Raw genomic sequence first — 7,899 nt, 5'->3', positions numbered from 1 at the left:
CCCTATCACTTACCCCTTCGTGGGCTAGCACTATATATACTCCCCCACCTCCTCCTAGTTAGGGTAGCGTTGGTTTAGCTCAAACTTAGAGATAGAGCTTCGCTCATCCACATCGGATCTACTCCTCGTGAGAGACCGCGGCCTCTTCGGAGAAGATCCCTTTGGATTCAAGCCCCCTTTCTAAGGGAAGATCCCCCCCGTGGATTCAAGACCTCCTCACGGAGAAGACCGGTTACCCTTGTATCGTCCTTAGTTGTCCGTGGATTCATGTATCGTTCTATGTACCCGAGGATCTAGCACATGTGTGACTTGTTCTTGTTAGTTTGAGTTTTCCTCTGTGTTTCCCCTTGTGGTTTCCCACATTTACCTCCTCGTGTTCTTCGCGTTCTTCGCGGGATCTGCTCCTTTCATGAAAGATCGGGCCACTAGGGTTCTACCCTACATCATCTTGGTATCAGAGCCAGGTTGATCACGATTTCGGAGCCTCCCCTCTTTGTTTTCTAGCCTAATTTTGTTGATTTCATCCTAAAATTCGAAAATCCCCACCAAAAAATAGCCCCAATTTTTTTTGTGATTTGTTGGTTTGACGATGTTTTGTTGAGTTTGATCCATGGATTCGTTGTGTCTCAAGTGGATCTAGCATTCCACTTCTTTTCCCCCATTTCTATCCACAAAATCTTCCAATTTTGACCTTGGAAATCGAGTTTTTCCGCCCCCATTCTCAGATCTGGAATTTAGGGTTCAATTTTAGGATGAAATCAACAAAAGTAGGCTAGAAAACAAAGAGGGGAGGCGCCGAAATCGTGATCAACCTGGCTCTGATACCAAGATGATGTAGGGTAGAACCCTAGTGGCCCGATCTTTCATGAAAGGAGCAGATCCCGCGAAGAACGCGAAGAACACGAGGAGGTAAATGTGGGAAACCACAAGGGGAAACACAAGAGGAAAACTCAAACTAACAAGAACAAGTCACACATGTGCTAGATCCTCGGGTACATAGAACGATACATGAATCCACGGACAACTAAGGACGATACAAGGGTAACCGGTCTTCTCCGTGAGGAGGTCTTGAATCCACGGGGGGGATCTTCCCTTAGAAAGGGGGCTTGAATCCAAAGGGATCTTCTCCGAAGAGGCCGCGGTCTCTCACGAGGAGTAGATCCGATGTGGATGAGCGAAGCTCTATCTCTAAGTTTGAGCTAAACCAACGCTACCCTAACTAGGAGGAGGTGGGGGAGTATATATAGTGCTAGCCCACGAAGGGGTAAGTGATAGGGGGGATACATGGGCCCTTGGCCCGAGTCTTTGCACGCAGGCAGGCCGGAAGTTCCCGGCTCCGGAAGTTCCTGGCAGGTTCCGGCCCGGTTCCGGGCTATCCAGAGAGTTTGCCCGCTCGGGGCTGGTCTGGACTTCGGGGCTGGAGGTTCCGGGAAGGTCGGAAGGTCCGGGGGCCGGAAGTTCCGGGCGGAGGCCGGAAGTTCCGGGCTTTCCAGAAGCTTGTCCTTGCTTCTTCTTCCTTCTCCTCTTCCATGCTTGGCCTTGGTCCTTGGATCCTCCATGGTCGTCTCGGTTGTACCTGAGTATATGCAAGGTCCATGCATGAGGTAGTAGCCATGTCTCATATGTGGAAAGTGACGGTTCGAAGAGGAGTGAGTTCACCTTGTGTCCAATGGCGTATGGTCCAGGTCTCATCGCATGTCCTCTTGGGGCTTGGGGAGTAGTCGAAGTGTACATGCGAATGATCGTAGGATGCTCCGCATCACCCCCTCTTGGGTGGCCCCCTTCAAGACCTCCTCATGGAGATGAACCTTACCTTGTATATTTCCCTTTCTTGTTCATGTATCTTCTGGATCTTGTGTGTTTGATTGTCTAGTGGATGTGTGATTGGACTTGTTCTTGAGTGTTTCCCCTTGTGATTTCTCTCCGTTCTTCCCCGTATTATTCGTGTTCTTCACGGGATCCGCTCCTTTCGTGAAAGATCGGCCCCTAGGGTTTCTACCCTACATCATCTTGGTATCATGAGCCACGTTGATCACGATTTCGGAGCCTCCCCTCGTTGTTTTCTAGCCTAATTTTGTTGTGTTCTTTCCCAATTTCAAAAATCCCCACCAAAAATAGCCCCAAATTTTTTTGTGATTTGTTGGTTTGACGAAGTTTTGTTGGATTTGATCCATGGATTTGCTTGGTTTCAAGTGGATCTAGCATCTCCCCAAGTTTCTCCACTTTCCATCCATGAAATCCGTCAAATTTTGACCCTGAAATCACCCATTTCCGCCCCCAAAATCCACCCCGATTCGGATCTGCGAATTTTTCCCGACACCAGTGGTACAACTGGCCCCCAAGGTGGTACTAACGCTCCCCCATAACCTGATACTTCTGCCAGCTAATTATGGAACTCCAGGATGCTCCAGGAGCGGTACAACCGCCCTAGCAAGCGGTACAACCGCCCCTCCCAGTTTCAGCCTCGGCTGATTGACTGTTTTGACCATAACTTTCACATCCGGAGTCCGATTTTCACGTTCTTTAGCTCGTTGAGTAGCTATTGACATCCTACATCCATCTACATAGGTTCCAACACCTTTTTACACCATAAACGTTTTGGAACTTTGGCATCTTTGCCTAGGGCTTCCACCACATCGTTCGCAAAACCACCATAACCTTCCGCAACCTAACCAATTTTGTTCCCCATCGCATTTGTGGTTGTTTGAGTTGTGATTCGAGTTTCCTAAGGTGTTTAGGCTACTTAGGGTCGATTGCTTCTTCATCAACCACCACCACCACCATAACTTCTGCATAGGCTTGCCCACCATACACTTCCGACACCCCAACTTAACCCAATTTTGTTTGTGTTGTGAGTTTGTCTCCTAAGGTGTTTCGACTACTTAGGGACCGTGCTTACAAATCCGACACCGTGTATAGTCCACCACCTTACCCTCCATTTCCGCATTGCGTACTCCACAACCCATCATTGCATTTCCGCAATCCCTTTGAGCTTCTGCCACCACCACCGCATTCCCGCTACCACCATTTGACATTTGAGATTTTGAGTTTGCGGTTTTTCCGTTTCCTAAGGTGTTTTGGCTACTTAGGGACGAGTATCCATCATCTTGGTATCTCCATCAAGATCACCGCCACTCATCATCACCGCGGACGGTAACCTCCATATCATCTTGGTATCGTGGTACCCCTCCATTGTATATTCCCTTGCCATTGCATTGATAACCCCCAACCCATTTTGCGTTACTTGCCTATCGAGACTAGCCATTTGAGTATTGCCGGCAACGTTACTTGTGCACATTAGTGATCTACACCATACATTGCATACATACCATATCATATTGGTATCATATCATCTCGTGTGCCTCAAGTTTGTTCCCGCATATCATATTGGTATCATATCATCTCGTGTGCCTCAAGCAAAAGAGAAAGAGAAAATAAGCTTGTAAGCAATAGCCATAGCATCATACCACATTGTCATATCCAATCATCTTGGATCATAACACCGGGAACCATACATACACAGCATACTTGGGATAGAAAGTCGATACATTTTGCATATCATAGGTTCTGCACAAGTGTCGTATCCACCTATAGAGCAATCGTGCTAGCGTCTCTCTTGACTTGTGCAACACAAGCGTTTTCCGTGGATTCCACATTTTGAGCTCATTCCTTGGTTGCACGACCCCATTTATTTATCCGTGTGTGTGTTTCCGTGTACCATATATTGCTATTGGTCTACTTGTTTTACTTGCGAATTTGTGAATCTCTTTCAACATTATTGACTCTCGATAACATTTTGCATTAAATTTTTTGCCACTATCCTCGCCGAGATCCTCCATAAGCTTTAGTTTGTAGGTGTGAGTGAACATGTCCGGTACCAATTCCACTATTCTTTCATCTCACATTGAGTGAAACGGGATACATCCTCAACTTTGGGAAAAGGTAACTTGGTATTGTTCATCTCATTTCCTACTCACCTCTACTCGAGTCTTGTGATGGATAGGCAAGGCATTTCATCTTCAGTCTACAACAACAACGACGAGTTCGATGCCACGAGTAACTCTACCGACGCCAAGATGCAAGCTCCAATGGATGAGATCAAAGCCCTCATCAAGTCCTACAAGCGATCTTCCTCATCTTCGAGAAGACGCTCAAGTACACATGCTTCCAAGCTACCATCTCCGGCAAGGTCACATCGGCATCGAAACCATCACCACCACGAACGTGAAGGTCTAGGACTCAACACCAACAACTGCGCGATGACTTCACCATCTCCCTTGGCATCTTCGCCAAGCGACTTCAAGGCATTTTCGCCTATGGACATACGGCATCTTCGCCCACAAGCACTTCAAGAGAAGCTCCCCAAGCTCAAGTCCACGACTTCCACGAGCTACTACGACCTCGACATCGACCATGAGATTCCTTTCTATGGGACTCTAGAACCCGAGGAGTATCTCGAGTGGGAGCGTTTGATGGACGACTACCTCAAGCTACATCAAGTTCCTCTCGAAGATCAAGTGAAGTGCACCACAAGAAACTTCCACGATTACGCGTCGACATGGTGGCTTCACACACCTTTGGAGACCTATGACATGAGTTGGCCCAAGACGAAGAGAGCTATGCGGCGAGAGTTCGTGCCTCCAACCTACACGGAACAACTTCTACGCCAATTGGAGAACACCACCCAAGGATCCAAGTCCATCGACAAGCACTTCAAGGAGATGAATAAAGCCCTGCGACGAGCCAGCGTGGACGACCCCATTTCAATGAAGTTCCACTTCATGATGGGATTGCACAATGACATCTCCAAGACGATCATCCTCGACAACTACAAGTCCCTCGATGACTCATGAAGGTCATGAAGGTCAAAGCTTCTCCACCCCAAGCTCACTTCGCGACGACCAAGCTCCATGAGAACGAGCATGAGGCTAGTACCACCATGATGTCCAAGCCCGACGAGCTCCAAGACGATGCTCCCAAGTTCGAATTCACCGCCATACCTCTTTGTGGCATTCATGTTGCCGAGTCCTCCATGACTCTTTTTCAAGATGGTGCGGCGACGAGTTCAATTACGGAGACGTTCAACGACCAAGCTTTGGAGGCGAGCGACACGGTGGCGAGCAAGGATGATGCTTCCATCTTAGGAGGCGAGAGTGATGATGTGCCATCTTTGGCCTTCATCCATGGCGACGGCGATGAGATGGTTGAGTATTTCACCTCGACCACGGCGACGTATGATGACTGGAGTGACTTTTGCCACCATATTGAGAGTGAGAGTGACTTCACCACTAGCCCCATATATGATGTGTTTCCACAATTCCCATGTGAGGAGAGCCCCAACCCCCACCACTTGAGTGAGATGAGTGACCCCGCCATATGTGAGTTTGAGTGCACCTATTGTGAGGGAGTGAGTAAACCACCACATAGAGAGAGTGAGGTAGTTGATAGGGCATGTGAGGCCACTATGATTTCTAACGACTTGACCTCTACCTCTATTGTGTCATCTCATTTGGTGCTAGGTCCCATATATGATGACGCGCCGATTCACGACGACTACGTCCTACCTTTGGACAAGACGATGGCCATGGTGGAATATGATGCACCCCCACATGGTTCCATCAAGTTGATGATGATGACCACCATTTGGTCTTTACCACCTCACCTACACCACTTGAGTGGAATGACAAAGGTAACATAGGTGAAGGTGATGCTCTAGTCCCACTAGTGGACATTCTTGACATTGATTGCTTGCATGATGGTGATCGACCTATTACCATGCTTCATGCTAGTGCGACTTCCCCATGCGATGATTTACCCATTTATGATGAGTTTGACGATTGCCATGTGGAGTCTATTAGTTGTGATGCCATGTTGCATCGGATCACTTGTGATAATTCTCTTGGTCACATCATGTTTGCCAATCCGTTTGACTTGTCATATGCTATGCATGAGATCAATCATATGTCATATTTGCAATCTCTTCATAGTGACTATGCATATGCTATTAAAATAAACCCAATTTGCACATATGGCATAGATGACAAGCCCATGGTTATTGGCATTTGTTTTTCTTGTGATGATATTGATATGCTCCCTTTGCATCATTTCTCTCATATGCCATGCCATGACCACCTAGCTTCGGATATGCATTGTTTTGGATGTTGTCCATTTTCTCCATATGATGTTTCCAATATTGCTCATGATGAGACCCCCATAGTTTCCTCATACATTTTAGGAGATTTTGATTCATCCCATTCATTGCATGATCCCAATACTTGTGCGCACCATATGCTTCCCACGAATAAACATGTTATTGATGTGCCATATACTTGTATGCTAAATTTGCATCCCCATCGTGTCATACACAATAACTATTCTTTCATGATGGATGACGTGTTCTTATACCATGCATCAAATTTCTTTGACCGATGCTTATCTTGTGCTAACTCACACGTGCACATACACATCATGATGGATGATGTGTACATTTACCACGCGCACAATTTCTTTGGTTTGTGTCTCTTTTGTGTAGGTACCCATGAATTCTTGTCAACCTCGCAATCCCACGAGTTGAGAAAACGAGCTCTAGAGAGCAATGATGACTTGGGATACCATGGATTGTCTTTCCCACCGCTCTCTTCGTGCAAATACTTCGCGCATTTCTTCTACATGGCCCTCACTTGGCTATGGGTTATTGTCCATTATATATCATTCTATGCCCATCTTGCCATGTTCACTTTAGCATGATATGCTTTCCTATGCCTTTGCCATGCATTTGTGACCCATGCTTTGCATTACACATGATGATTGATTCTACTACTTGTATGTGTATTTGCAAGCTTGGTGGAGATATCACTTGTTATTGCCATATTTGCTTTGTGCCCCATGCCTATGATGATACTATGATCTTGCTTTGTGTTCGTGCTTGCGATATGTCATGTGCATTGTCCTATGCCTATTATTTGCTCACATGACATGATTGCCATGATTTCCTCTAGTATGTTGCATCTTCGCACTACTAGCTTGCACGACTTGATTATTATGCTTCTTATGTTGCATCACCAATGATTCATACTTGCTCATTTCATGCGGCTGATGTCAACCATCAACATGCTTCGCACATGATTGTTATTGCTTGCCGTCATATATCTCCATATGTTGCCTCTCTCATGCTAGATGATGTTCCATGTATTGAGTGCACCAATGATCTTAGTCTTGCTAATGAGATTGCCCCCATAGCATTCTCACATATATTTGGAGATTTTGACATATTCCTTATGAAGCATGCTTGTCTTACCCCTTTGCCACCATATACCTAGTGCCATGAATATTGCCATTGTTGCATCATATTATGCATGCACTTGTGCTTTCTAATGGTTATGTGCAGAGAAGAGAACCATTCATGATGGATGATGTGTTTATCTACCATGCGCATACGTTCTTTGCTTTGTTTCGTGCATGTGTAGGATACTTGGACCTTGTGTCGACTTCCGCTTCACATGAGTTGACCATTCGAGCTCTTGAGAGCGAGCCTCATACATTCAACCACGACTCACTTCTCCAACACCTTTCCTACCACTTCGGCATTGTGAAGAATGCACAAGGACACGCCTTCAAGGTGACATCTTTCTTGAGCATGGCTATTGCGAATCATACTTGTGTTGCTTGCACCATGAGACTTATTGTTCATCATGATATATATATATGCCTTGTGTGTTGCATCCAATTCTTGGATTACTTGCTCCTCTCATATGTTTGGTTGCAACAATGTCATCACTTCACATATGCCATGTCCCATCGATTGCTACATGCTTGCCTTGATTGCCTCACACATGATGAACACTTGCTCTTTCTATTATGTTGAGTGCCACACTATATTCACTACACCCCATGCACATT

Source organism: Triticum urartu, chromosome 2, assembly GCF_003073215.2.
Source record: "Triticum urartu cultivar G1812 chromosome 2, Tu2.1, whole genome shotgun sequence".
Taxonomy (NCBI): Eukaryota; Viridiplantae; Streptophyta; class Magnoliopsida; order Poales; family Poaceae; genus Triticum; species Triticum urartu.
This window is presented reverse-complemented; position numbering follows the sequence as displayed.